Source organism: Stenella coeruleoalba (assembly GCF_951394435.1).
Source record: "Stenella coeruleoalba genome assembly, chromosome: 12".
Taxonomy (NCBI): domain Eukaryota; kingdom Metazoa; phylum Chordata; class Mammalia; order Artiodactyla; family Delphinidae; genus Stenella; species Stenella coeruleoalba.
In genome coordinates, this window is record NC_137158.1 from 15,249,947 (window position 1) to 15,265,216 (window position 15,270).

The window sequence follows — 15,270 nt, forward strand, 5'->3', positions numbered from 1 at the left end:
ATGAAAGGCAAAGGAAATTCAACATACATATAATTGATAGTCCTGAGAGAATGGAAATAAAGGGAATAGGAAAATATTAAAGTATCATTCAAAAAAGCTTTGCAGAAATAAAATAAGACTTGAATCTACAAACCGAAAAAGTACATTATGTCTCTGGAAAAAATAACACAAAATGATCACCGCCAAGATTTATTTTAGTAAATGCATCAGTCAGAGTCCATCAAGGGACAGAATCCATGCAACAATTTGATCACAGAAAGTTTCATACAGGGAATTATGAATATAACAGAAGATTGAGGTAATAAGGAATTGGCACGTAAGAAGTAAAGATAACTCTAAAGAAAACAGGAATAGCAGTTATAAAGAGCAGGCCCTACCCTTAGGGCTGAGGTAGGAAGAGGCACCCTCCCTACCCTGCACCAGAACTAAAATCCAGACCTCGTTGGAAAAGACATAACGTGAGCATGGCTCATGGGATGTTGCAGTCACTGAGAAGTAACACTAAGCAGAACCTGCTGAAAATCCACCCTCTGGGAAGACTATCCACAGGGAGGTGCTATGCCTTCAAACTCACCGCAAAGCTTCCGAAGAGAGCGCCAGGAGAAGCCTTTCAATGGGGGAGGTGTCTTGCTGGTGGCATTACACTGAGAAGACACCCAAAGAGTACTCAGGGGAAGTGGCTGGCCACTGGGTGCTGCTGACCAACAGGTATTACAAAAGCCAAGTGCCAAAGAAGTGGTGCACGGTCAGCGCCAGGCACCAGAGAAGCCACATACTACAGGAGCCTGGCAACGGGTACTGCAGGAGCCACTGGTGCTGTGGGATTGTCTGGAGAAGCTGCATGCTGCAGACGCCGTCCATACTTTCAGAACCAGGCCGGGAGAACCACCCACACTGCAGGAACAAGGTGCTGGAGAACCCCTTTGCCCCACAGAAGCCCGGCAGGAGGGGCACGCTTTCTCCTCCTGCGCCCCTCCTGCACCCCCTACAGACAGAGCTCACCATTAAACCATCTGACAAAAGAGAAATATTCACAGTTCTCTTGCTCCCCAGCCCGGGGCCTAAGGGCCTAGCAACCTGCCAATGGGGCCTTGTAGGTACATTAGGATGGGGAGTGTTGTTTTCATGTCCAATTTTTCTTTTCCATATTTGGAATGAAATTATCAATATAAGAAATTATTTCCTCATGTATTCTGTGGCATTTTCTTTCTTCAGAGGTAGTGGGAAATGAAGAATGTGTAAGAGAATAGAATAGAAAAGGATGACTTTGTTTAAACTGATAATAAAGTTTCCTTCCTAACTGTGAAGTTATCTTCTGAATAGCTAGCTGAGAAAGGAAAATAATGCTTCCATCACTGAGTTTCTCTGTTTACTGGCCTACAAGGTGATATCTGTGTGAAATCCCCTTTCATGTAACTAGTCTGTCCCTAAGGGCACTCAGGAGAGTTGACTCACACTGAGGAACTCATAACCCAGGGAGAAAGCTCCTGTTGGCTCCTGCATGGGGCTGGGGGCAGACCCACACTGCCCGCTGCCCTGTCTGCAGCGCACATTCACTGCTCTCCTTCTGTTTTCTTCTTAAGGAGTGTTGGCATGTGGAATATCCAGAGCCAAATATCCAGACACAAAAACAGACTAAATTTAAGACAAAAAAAAAAAAATCTTGCTAGAAGCAGTGATTTTATAAATTCTTAACCAAGGGATTGAGAAGCCAGCAGAGTCTGACAATGCTTCTTTCAAATAAAAAGATTTTTAAACATATATGTTTAAAAGCTACAGCTGGGATACCAACCCAAGGTTGAACACTATTTTACATAAATTAATGAGTAGAGCTTAAATATTGATAAAAAGCCCTTCCCAGATGATAGTGTTATATTTTGGGAGTCTGAGTGTTACAAGAGGTTTTGGGGAATAATATATAGAAAGGCATTTTTTTATGGTTACAGGAAAAACAACAGGAGAGTCACAAGATACGGCACAGATTTAAATCTGACAACCAGTTTCCTTTCCTAAAACTGGATCTGGATTTATTTTCAATCGTTTTAAAGAATATGCTCAGACTTCAGTTTTATCACAGGAGATTTTAATTGCTGTACTGCTTAAAAATGAAGCATTTGAGGGTTTCCCTGGTGGAGCAGTGGTTAAGAATCCGCCTGCCAATGCACGGGACACGGGTTCAAGCCCTGGTCCAGGAAGATCCCACATGCCGCGGAGCAAGTAAGCCTGTGCGCCACAACTACTGAGCCCACGTGCCACAACTACTGAAGCCCACGCGTCTAGAGCCTGTGCTCCGCAACAAGAGAAGCCACCACAATGAGAAGCCCACACACCGCAACGAAGAGTAGCCCCTGCTCACCGCAACCAGAGAAAGCCCGTGCACAGCAACGAAGACACCACATAGCCAAAAATAAATATAAATAAAGTAAATAAATTTATTTTAAAAAAATGAAGGCTTTGAGCAAATAAGCATTATACCAGAAAATGCTTTTTCACTAAGCTTGCTAATTAGAGGCTTACAGTCCCTAGCTTTAGTCAGAACCTATTAGCCAGCATTTAAACAAAGACATATCTGTATGGCTAATGGTATCAAAGTGCAAATAAAGAACAGAATAGGGAATCCTGGTTTTTACGCTGAGACATTATGGGGCTTATAATGCTGTGCATCCACTTCTTTGATCTCCACATCAGCTAGGGACTGCCAGAGACCCCAAAGGGACTTTGGGCTAATTCTTCATTTCTATCATCTTGTTTAGCACTGCTTTTACTTCTAATAGCTATTTGAACCATTGAGACACTGATATAACACATGATTTAATTGATCTTTATAACACTCATTTGTATTTACCATTTGTCTTGTTGGTAGCTGTGATATTTAGTCTCAAAATCTTAAAGAACAAAGTGTCCCATTATGGACTGAATGTTTGTGTTCCCCCCCAGATTCATATCTTGAAATCTAATCCAAAACGTATTTAGAGGTGGGGCCTTTGGGACATAATTAGGTCATTAGGGTGGAGCCCTCATAAGTGGGATTATTGTCCTTAAAAGAAGCACCCAGAGAGTTAGCTCACTCCTCTTTCCTTGATGTGAGGATGCGACGAGAAGTCAGCAGTCTGCAAATCAGAAGAGAGTCCTCACCAGAACATGCTTTGGGACTCCCAGCCTCCAGAATAGTGAGAAAGACATTTTTGTTTATAAACCACCCAGTCTATAGCAGCCCAAACAGACTAAGACATGTCGTATCAGGAGGTAATGCCAGCCTTCAAAAATGTGCGTGTGGAATTCTAAAAGCTAAAGCCAGTCAAAGTCCCAGATAACTGTGTCATTTCACCTCCTGAGCTTCATCTCCTTTTCCAAGCCCACACCTCCAACCAATTGAGCTTCTCACCACTTCTGAGTATACCTTAAGTATTCCCATAGTTGTATTTTTCTCCACAGAAATATCTGCTGCCCTTAGCTTTGTATGTCCAAATTTCACCATATCTACATAGTCCCTAGAAATGATACCTTTTCTAAAAAGTTTTCCCTGATTGTCCCAGCTCAAAGTTTACTCTCCACCCTCTGAACTATAGCATTGCTTCTGTACTTTTCACATGGTGTGTAAGACTTTGGGTCCTGTCTATAATACATATCTCTTCTGCTAGATTATAAGCAATTACAGGCAAGAATCATGACTTACAGATTTTTCTTAGCTCTTTATATAACGTAGCATCATGCTTTGCACATATTAGATGCTCAACTAGTATTTGTTGAATCAGAAATTAATCCCTAAAGATGGCGGAGTTAGAGAGACCCTGAGCTCACTTCTTCCCACAGACACGCCAAAATTACAACTACTTACAGGGCAACCATTTCTGCGAACAACTTGAAGACTAGAAGAAAAGATTTCTACAACTAAAGATATAAAGAAGAAGCCACAATGAGATGAGTAGGAGGGGCGGAGACAGGGTCTAGTCAGGACCCACCCCCCTGGGTTGTTGACCCACAAGGGGGAGGGATATCACAACTGCAGAGGCCCTCCCTGGGGAGTGAGGGATCTGAGCCCCACGCTGGGCTTCCCAAGCCTGTACCAAGAATTCAAGCTCCGAAATACCTGACTTTGAAAACCAGCTGAGCTTACATTAGGGAGACCCAGAGGGCTGTAGGAAGCTGAGACTCCGCTCTTAGAGGGTGCACACAAAATCTCACACTCTGAGTGCCAATGCAGAAGGAGCAGTTTGAAAGGCGCCAGGGTCAGCCCCACTTGCTAATCCTGGAGGGCCTCCTGGAGAGGCAGGAGGCAGCTGGGACTCCCCCTGGGGACTGAGAAGCTGGTGGCAGCTGGTCTTGTGATCTTGTTCTACCATGCTGACACCAGCACTGGAAGGCACCGTTTTGGATTCCTCCCTCTAGCCTATTAGTGCCAGGGACTTGCTCCACTGAACAGCACACCTGCATCAGTCACACACAACCAGGCCTCACACACAGCCATGTGGGGAGCCTGCCTCACCCAGCAGAGCACCCGCAGCAGTGGCAAGCGGCCAGGTCTCGCAACCAGCTGTGCTGAGGGCCTGACCTGCCCACCAGCAGCCCCGCAGGAGTCACACACAGCTGGGCCTCACAGCCAGTGATGCCAGGGGTCCTGGCTCACCCACCACAAAACCTGCAGCAACCACACGAGGCGGGGGCCTACAGTCAGGTGGGCCGGGGGCCAGTCCCACCTACCAGTGTGCTCTCAGTGCTTGGTCTAACCACAACAGAAGGGCACACACAGCCCATGTGAAGGACAGCCCGGGAGCTTCCAGCTCTGATGGTCAGAGGGAAGTGTGCTGCTGGGCTGCACAGAACCTCTCCTACACAGGGCCACTTCTCCAAGATCAGGAGACATAAAGGACTTACCTAATACATGGAAATAAACACAGAGAATTAGGAAAAATGAGGAGACAGAGGAATATGCTTCAAATGTAGGGACAAGACAAAACCTTAGAAAAAGAGCCAAATAAAATGAAGATAAGAAAACCCTGATAAAGAGTTCAAGGTAATGATCATAAAGATGCTCACCGAACTCAGAAGAATGGATGAGCACAGTTAGAACTTCAAGAGTTAGAAAATATAAAGAAGAACCAGTCAGAGCTGAAGAATACAATAACTGAAATGACAAATATACTAGAGAGTATCAGCAGTGGATTCGATGATACAGAAGAATGGACCAACAATCCAGATGACAGAGTACCAAAAATCACCCAAGTCGAACAGAAGAAAGAATCTTTTTAAATGATGATAGTTTGGTGGGAGGGAGGGAAACGCAAGAGGGAAGAGATATGGGAACATATGTATATGTATAACTGATTCACTTTGTTATAAAGCAGAAACTAACACACCATTGTAAAGCAATTATACTCCAATAAAGATGTAAAAAAAAAATGATGATAGTTTAAGAAATCTGTAAGGCAAAATCAAGCATACTAATATTTGATTGTAGGGGTACCAAAAGGAGAAGAGAGAGAGAAAAAGGCAGAGAACTTAAGCGAAGAAGTAATAGCTGAAAACTTCCCTAACCTGGGGAAAGAAACAGACATCTGTGTCCAGGAAGCACAGTGAGTATCAAACAAGATGAACTCAAAGAAATCCACAACAAAACACATTATAATTAAAATGTCAAAATTTAAACAGAGAGAATCTTAAACGCAGCAAGAGAAAAGCAACTAGTTATGTACAAGGGAACTCCCATAATACTATCAGTTGCCTTTTCAGTAGAAACTTAGCAGGCCGGTAGGAAGTGGCACTATATATTCCAAGTGCTGAAAGGAAAAAAGTGACAACAAAGAATACTCTACCTGGCAAGGTTATCATTCAGTACTGAAGGAGAGGTAAAGAGTTTTACAGAAAAGAAAGAGCTAAAAGAGTTCAGCACCACTAAACCCTCAGGTACTGTTGGTGATACTGTAAACTGCAGCACCCACTATGAAAAACAGTATGGAGGGTTCTCAAAAAATTAAAATAGAACTACCATATAATCCAGCAATTCCACTTCTGGGTATTTACCTGAAGAAAATAAAAACACTTATTTGAAAAGATATATGCATCCCTGTGTTCATTGCAGCATTATTTAAAATAGCCAAGATACGGGAGCAACCATCAATAGACGAACGGATAAAGAAGATGTGGCATATATATACAATGGAATGTTATTCAGCCATAAAATAGAATGAAATCTTGCCGCTTGTGACAACATGGCTGGATCTAGAGGGTATTATGCCAAGTGAAGCAAGTCATACAGAGAAAGTATAGTATGATTTCATGTATATGTGGAATCTAAAAAACAAAACAAGCAAAACTAAATAAAACAGAAACAGACTCACAGATACAAAGAATAACTGATGGTTGCCAGAGGGGTGGGGGTTAGGTGAAATAGGTGAAAGGCATTAAGAGCTACAAAATTCCAATTAATACAATAAATAAATAAGTCACAGGGATATAATATACAGCATACGAAAAATGGTCAATAATATTGTAATAACTTTGCATGGGGACAGATTGTTACTAGACTTGTGATCATTTCACAATGTATTTAAATGTCGGATCAATATGTTATACACCTGAAATTAACATAATATTGTATGTCAACTCTACATTAATAAAAATAAGTAAATAAAAATAAAAGAAATTAATCCCCCAAAAGGGATATTTAGGACATTTCTTACCTCCAAGCAGGCAGAGTTCAGTCTGACAGATGGAACCTCACGGAAGGGAAATTCAAACCATTGAACAGTACCCCATCAAGGTCAACTGGAGCCTAAGGCAAAAGATAAAAATCAGTAATAATGATCCTGTCATTATTTAAAATTTTAATATTTTGTTCATTATGGATATTTAAAATTTTAATTTTGATTATTCAAAATTTTGATCATTCAAATATTGCATTAAAATACTGTTTATCTTGATATCTGAACTTTTTGATGCCTCTTTAGATTTGGCCTCTGAAGCCTCACTCATTCACTCCAGTCCCAGCCCTCTAGTAGTCAGTTATGTGGATAGTAGCTTCAGGGATCCAGGCAATTTGTCTACTCTCAGCATGATGCTGGCCATTGTGTATGTTGGGAAAGAACCAGACAGACTACCAGATTCTCAGGCAAAGATTCTATTGTAATGTTGAACTAGACTGTTACCTAGCCCCACAAACACTATGCCAAGAGGGAAGAAAGACACAGATGGCTGGGAACGTTGGACTCAAAATCTACAGAGGTAACCATGATCATCGCTGGGGCAGTGAAAACGTTTTCATCACAACAGAAGACTCTCCTTCCAGGTCCAACCAGATGGTAAACTGGAACTGTGGCTATACATCTTGCCTTGGAAAGGAATGGTTCAAGAACTCAGGCAGACCTGAATCAATTCATGGCATCAACCAGTAAGTAGAGCAACGGATACCTGTAGGAGACATGATTGACAAAGATGGGCATGTCCTTTCTAGGGTTTGGGGTTTTTTGTGGGAGGTCTCTCCAGAGAAGTTGATTTTAGTGCTTTACATCTTTACATGTGTGAGGGATATTCAAGTCCTTTGCAACTTCCCAATCCACAATTACAGTTATAGCTTATCATATCCCCCACAAAATGCAATGTAGTAAAATTGAAGTGCTTAAGTGATCCCTTCAGGTCTTTAATGATTTTATGACCAATAGTAAAGAGACATCCAAAGTTATTTTAATTCCAAACTATCATTGTCTTAGGCCTCCTGATGTCTATCACCAGACCTAGCAGATGGATTTTTTTTAATTATTTTTCAAAATGAATTCATTTTTATCCAGTCATGGGGAATATTGAGTCCCAAATGACAAGAGAACAACAGAGCCTCTTCACACTTTTTTATTTGTGGTTCGCTTATTTACTGTTTCGAGACAGAGAAAATCTATTGATAGACTTTTTACCCCTTGGCATTGATTTCAGAAATGTAAACTACAGTAACAAGAGTGTTGCCAGGTTTTAAATCCTTCTCAGTCAGCTTTTCTTTCCTGTCCTGGTTGACCTATCACCCTCCGTACTTGCAGAAGTCCAGTCCCCTTCTCCAGTGACTCCAAAGACACTCAGAGCCCACCATTTACAATTTTTCACTCAAAAATGTTAGTATGGTAGCTTCAACTTATCTCCCTATCTCCCTAAAACCTACCTCCCTAAAAGTAATGCTGCTTCATCCAATTGTCTATCACCTGTAGAATGGACAAATAAAATGGGTATAGTCACAACTTTATCTGGAATATTTTATAGCCGTGAGAATGAACAACTTCAGCTACATGCAACAACATGGCTGACTCTCAAAAACATCAGGTTGGACAAAAGAAACCAGACATGAGAGGGCACAAACTATATGATTCTATTTATTAAAATTCAAAACAGACCAAACTAATCTTGAATGGTGGTTACTCTTTAGGGAGATATCATGTCTGGAAGGGGGAGGCATGGTCTTCTGGGGGGCAGGGTAGTGACAATGTTCTGTCTCTTGATCTGAGTTCTGGTTACATGGATGTATAAATTTTTGAAAATCCACTGAAAATTTTCTGAGTATATGCTATACATCAGTAAAAGTTTTGTGAAAATAATAATGCTATTGACATGTCATTGCTTAAATCTATAGCTAACCAAGTTTTAAATAAAGGACACTTAGAAAATAGGGTATTACAAATATTCTTAGAAATAAAAATACATATAACTTATTCTAATTCTGTTTCTGGTAGAAAATTTTTTTCCTGAGCTATAAATATATATTCCTAACTACACAGTTGGAACCTAGATTCTCTTCAGGAATCTATAACTGAAAATGTCTAAAACTAAATTCACTGTTCCCCCAAAACCTACCTCCTCCCCTCCTACTTTCTATATCTCAACAAATGACACCACCATCCACTCACTTGACCAAGTCAAAAACATGGCCTCTTCTTTCTACATTTTCTTTACTGCCCAAACCAATAAACACTATCTCCTACCAAGTTGCCTCTTTAATACCATCATTTTAGTCCCCTATCCTCCATTGCCCACTTCTCTGGCTTATTCCTGTACTTCATTATTTTTGTTATGGGTGATTGCAATGTAAGGCTCCCCTGCCTCTCATCTCACCACTTTCCAATCTATCCAGCTCACTGCTTTCAGAGCCCTGTACAAGGCACATACAGATAATCAGTTTCCTTGTATATAGCCACACTACAATTTAACCAGAAACTGTTTCACACAGACTGATCACCCACATTCTACAACAATGGCTTTAGTATGTTCTCCTCTCAAAAAATCTTTTTTTTCAAAAATATACTTTCCAGTTCTGATACTATGAAAATAATGAATAAATTCAAATCCGGAGGCAACTGTGGTGAGAAATTTGTGGTGATACAACACCCTACATGTCATAAAGCAAAAGATAATTGCTTTCATGCTTGTAGTGGCCATGTTTGGAGTGTTTGCCCAATCCTTATGTCCACTATGAGAACCTCTCTTTTCTTATGGAAAGGGGTAAACCACCCAGGCATGTTCATACTCTTTGACTTTGGGTTGATCATTTTCTGCAGAGAAACTACTTCCATTGTTTGGAAATCCACTTAAGTCAGGCCAGTCAGTTTCTCTCCTGGGAGATTGAATTTGGCATTGAAAGATGGTTGATGATTACCAGTCCCCACTGGGCACTTGAACTAGGACTATGGAAGACAGAAAAGTTAGGGTATATATAGAAAGAACAGCAGAGGCAGAAGACTGGTCTAGAAGAACCAAAGGCAGTCTTTCCCCCACTTTCCAGTTCCTGGATCCAGTCTATACAGGCTGGAAAGACTTCCAGCTTTGGGATTTAAGACATAGCGTGTGAGCTTCCCTGGTGGCGCAATGGTTGAGAGTCCGCCTGCCGATGCAGGGGACACGGGTTCGTGCCCTGGTCCGGGAAGATCCCACATGCCGCGGAGCAGCTGGGCCCGTGAGCCATGGCTGCTGAGCCTGCGTGTCCGGAGCCTGTGCTCCGCAACGGGAGAGGAGAGGCCACAACAGTGAGAGGCCCAGCGTACCGCAAAAAAAAAAAAAAAAAAGACATAGCGTGATTCCTTAAAATATGTCCTTTATCTGTAGTGAATTTCCAATACTAATAAACAGAAGATTATAGAGTAAATCAATGTTAACTTCATCTAGTTATGCACTCCAAAAAATCCACTTAAATATATACATTTTTTATGAATACTTTGAGTCTTTTTACTTCTATTAATGCATTAACCAAAGAATAAACCTCATAGTCTGTAAAGATGGACTGAATAGTCCAAAATGTCAAATCCTAAAATGAAAAGACCAACTAGATTTCTTTATAGCAGTGCTCCCAACGTTTTTCAGCCCATACCTGACATAGAAAATGGTACTGTTTGTATGACAAATAGCAATACATGGAATGCATGAGGCCACAGGCCCAGAAACAGCCTGGCTTCCCAAGGACTGAGAGGATAGACACCTTACATCCATATTCATCTGTGGTATACCAGTATGTCCCAGCATACCAGTTAGGGAGCTCTTATCTTGCATAATTGGAAACTGTATTCTTGTCTTCGAAGAGCCTAAGATTGCACTGCGGGTACAGTAATAAACCCTGAGGGAATTTAAAAATAGGATAATGAACTTTCTGAGCGAGACCACTGAGGGAGAACTTAGAACTTAAAAAATGGCATTAACTTTGGCTCTAACAAGTACAGGAATAGTGAGGGGGGAGAGTTCAGAGCCTTTGAAAAGGGTCAAAGTCTAATTAAACAGAATGGAATGACCACATGCAGTACTCTTCTCTGTCTCCTGAGATACCTCCAAAAAGACAGCAAAGGAATAAAAAGGGAAAACAGCACAAGGACAAGAACAGCAGGAGATGCATCAGTAGATGAGATATTTTAACAAATATATTGCAGGTGGAAAGCACATGGAGAATGGTAATTGATCTAACAGGGGAAAAGAAGACCCAATCCAAAGTCTCTGCAGAGATGGCAGCTGATGAGAGCTGAGTGAGTGAATTCATCTGGAACCCCTGAGACACCAAAGACTTGGAGGCACCACACTTGATACTTCAGAAATATCAGAAGGTAGATATAATACACAAGCTGAATACAAATTCTGGTTAAGTCTATATACTGGTTCCTTCCAACATCTTTCTTAACCAGGCAAACAGAACAGTCCCACTGCCACCACACCTCTACACTACGCAGGACAGCAGAGGTTAATTCTCTGGGAAAAGGCTGTAGACTTGGGGAACTTAAATGCAATAGAGGGCAAAGATGTGACATGCCCTACCCCCACCCCACCGAGTCATCTTCTATCCATCTCCAGAGCAAGCAACCAAGTATTTCCCAAGTACCAGACTGGAGGATCTTTCTCTGGAGAAACCAATCAACCAAAAGGAAAGACTTACATTTAAGGATACTTACATTTAAGGATCCCCTCATGAAAAGCCTAAAGCACCACTTAATCACTCAGCCCCACTGACTCACATGCCATTTCTTAACAGTTCCTTACTGCTGCACTCTTAAATATGAACAGACAGCAAGGGATCACTTAACATCTGAGAAAAGCCTTCACTCTGAAAGAGAGAGATCAAAACATACAGAAAGAAGGAAACCTGGAATCAGGTAGAAAATTTTATTATTAATATTAGCAGAAAGATAAATTATTCCATCTATAAAAACAAAAACCACCAAGAAAGGGAATGACCCAAAAACAAGAAAGGGCACTTGGAAATTAAAATATAGGAGTCATAAAAAAATCCAATTAAAAATCTAGAAGACACAGTAAACAAAATCTCTCAGAATATAAAAATGATTAGACAAAGAGTTGGGAAATATTTGAGAAAAGGGACCTACGGGATTAATCCATCAGGTCTAATATCTGAATAATAGGAGTTACAGAAAGGTGGAACAGAAACAACTGGAGAGGAGAAATTCACCAAAAGAGAATTATATAAGGAAATATACAAGGACTTGAGGACATGAGTTTACAATGTCCCACTGATTACTCAATACAATAAAGGAGAAAAGACCTATTTATGGCACATCTTGATGACGTTTTAGAGTGCCAGAGATAAAGAGAAGAATCTAAAATCTTCCAGAGTAAAAACCTGGTCACATACAGAACACCTGTATTTAAAATGAAATTCAATGCATTCAAAATGTTGAGGAAAAATTACTTTAACTTAAAATAGAATATCCAGCAAAAGTGTTACTCAAATGTGAGGGGAAAGGGAAATTTTGGATATGCACTAAATTTTAAAAGTTGTCCTGAGAGACCTTCAAGATGGCGGAAGAGTAAGATGCAATCACCTTCCTCCCCACAAATACATCAGAAATACATCTACATGTGGAACAACTCCTACAGAACACCTACTGAATGCTGGTAAAAGATCTCAGACTTCCCAAAAGGCAAGGAACTCCCCATGTACCTGGGTAGGGCAAAAGAAAAAAGAGACAAAAGAATAGGGATGGGACCTGCACCTCTGGGAGGGAGCTGTGAAGGAGGAAATGTTTCCACACACTAGAAGCCCCTTCACTGCCGGAGATGGGGGGTGGGCGGGGGGGAAGCTTCGGAGCCGCGGAGGAGAGCGCAGCAACATGGGTGCGGAAGGCAAAGCGGAGAGATTCCCGCACAGAGGATCGGTGCCGACCAGCACTCACCAGCCCGGGAGGATTGTCTGCTCACCCGCCGGGGCGGGCAGGGGCTGGCAGCTGAGACTCGGGCTTCGGAGGTCAGACCACAGGGAGAGGGGTCCCAGGACACTGCAAGCCAGAAGGGTTGGCTGCATGAACATGGCCTAAAGGAGGCTCGTGCGCCACAGCTAGCCAGGAGGGAGTCTGGGAAAAAGTCTGGACCTGCCTAAGAGGCAAGAGACCATTATTTGGGGTGCGTGAGGAGAGGGGATTCAGAGCACCGCCCAATGAGGTCCAGAGATGGGTGCAAGCTGCAGATATCAGCGCAGACGACAGAGACGGGCAAGAGACGCTAAGGCTGCTGCTACAACCACCAAGAAGCCTGTGTGCAAGTACAGGTCACTATCCACACCTCCCCTCCTGGGAACCTGTGCAGCCCGCCACTGCCAGGGTCCCGGGATCCAGGGACAACTTCCCCGGGAAGAACACACGGTGCACCTCAGGCTGTTGCAACGTCACACTGGCCTCTGCTGCTACAGGCTCGCCCCGCATTCCGTAACACTACCTCCCTCCGGCCTGAGTGAGCCACAGCCCCCTAATCAGCTGCTACTCTAACCCCCTCCTGTCTGAGGGAAGAACAGACGCCCTCAGGCAACCTACATGCAGAGGTGGGACCAAATCCAAAGCTGAGCCCTGGGAGCTGTGCGAACAAAGAAGAGAAAGGGAAATCTCTCCCAGCATTCTCAGGAGCAGCAGATTAAATCTCCACAACCAACTTGATGTACCTGCATCTGTGGAACACCTGAAGAGACAACGAATCATCCCAAAATTTAGGCAGTGGACTTTGGGAGCAACTGTACATTTGGGGTTTGCTTTCTACATCTAATTTGTTTCCCGTTTTATGTTTATCTTAGTCTAGTATTTAGAGTTTATTATCATTGGTAGATTCATTTACGGATTTGATTGCTCGCTTCCTTCTTTTTTTCTAAATAGACATATATATTTTTTTGCTTTTTCTCTTTTTGTGAGTGTGTGTGTGTATGCTTCTTTCTGTGATTTTGTCTGTATAGCTTTGCATTTACCATTTTGTCCTAGGGTTCTGTCTGTCTGTTTCTTTTGTTTTTTTTTTTGTATTTTTAGTATAGTTTTTAGCGCCTGATATCCTTGGTGGATTTGTTTTTTGCTTTGGTTGCTCTCTTCTTTCTTCCTTTCTTTTCTTCATTTTAAATAATTTTTTTTATTTTAATAACTTTCTTTCATTTCATTTTATTTTTTCTTTCTTTTTTTCTCCCTTTTCTTCTGAGATGTGTGGCTAACAGAGTCTTGGTTCTCCAGCCGGGTGTCAGACCTCTGCCTCTGAGGTGGGAGAAGCGAGTTCAGGACATTGGTATACCAGAGACTTCCCAACTCCATGTAATATCAAAAGGCAAAAGCTCACCCAGAGATCTCCATCTCAACACTAAGACCCAGCTCCACTCAACGACCAGTGAGCTAAAGTGCTGGACACCCTATGCCACACAACTAGCAAGATAGGAACACAACCCCACCCATTAGCAGAGAGGATGCCTAAATTCATAATAAGGTCACAGAAACCCCAAAACACACCACCGGATGTGGTCCTGCCCACCAGAAAGGCAAGATCCCGCCTCATCCACCAGAACACAGGCACCAGTGCCCTCCACCAGGAAACCTACACAACCCACTGAGCAAACCTTAGCAACTGGGGGCAGACACCAAAAACAACAGAAACTAGAAAACTGCAGCCTGCGAAAAGGACATCCCACACACAGTAAGTTAAGCAAAATGAAAAGACAGAGAAACACACAGCAGATGAAGAAGCAAGGCAAAACCTACCAGGCCAAACAAATGAAGAGGAAATAGGCAGTCTACCTGAAAAAGAATTCAGAGTAATGATAGTAAAGATAATCCAAAATCTTGGAAATAGAATTGAGAACATACAAGAAATGTTTAACAATGACCTAGAAGGACTAAAGAGCAAACAAACAATGATGACCAACACAATAAATGAAATTAAAAATTCTCTAGAAGGAATCAATACCAGAATAACTGAGGCAGAAGAATGGATAACTGACCTCGAAAATAAAATAGTGGAAATAAGTATCACAGAGCAGAATAAAGAAAAAAGAATGAAAAGAATTGAGGACAGTCTCAGAGACCTCTGGGACAACATTAAATGCACCAATATTTGAATTATAAGGATCCCAGAAGAAGAAGAGAAAAAGAAATGGACTGAGAAAATACTTGAAGAGATTATAGCTGAAAACTTCCCTAATATGGAAAAAGAAATAGTCAATCGAGTCCCAGAAGCACAGAGAGTCCCATACAGGATAAATCCAAGGAGAAACATGACAAGACATATATTAATCAAACTACCAAAAATTAAATACAAAGAAAAGATATTACAAGCAGCAAGGGAAAAACAACAAATAACATAAAAGGGACTCCTCATAAGGTTAACAGCTGATCTTTCAGCAGAAACTCTGCAAGCCAGAAGGGACTGGCAGTACATATTTAAAGTGATGAAAGGGAAAAACCTACAAGCACGATTACTCTACACAGCAAGGATCTCATTCAGATTCAATGGAGAAATTAAAACCTTTACAGAAAGCAAAAGCGAAGAGAATTCAGCACCACCAAA

General features: G+C 41.8%; 1 protein-coding gene across 15 annotated transcripts in view; it reads right to left on the reverse strand.

The window, feature by feature from the left end:
• The window catches only part of LOC307195169 (uncharacterized protein), a 665,726-nt gene that overhangs the window by 552,905 nt on the left and 97,551 nt on the right, over window positions 1–15,270 (reverse strand). For 14 of the 15 annotated variants that reach the window (XM_079939118.1, XM_079939117.1, XM_079939116.1 and 11 more), the window contains one exon: window positions 6,681–6,772. The exons of the other annotated variant lie outside the window; for it this stretch is intronic. The gene's annotated coding sequence lies outside the window, so the exon portion shown is untranslated. The remainder of the gene's footprint in view (window positions 1–6,680; window positions 6,773–15,270) is intronic. 15 annotated transcript variants of the gene reach the window in all.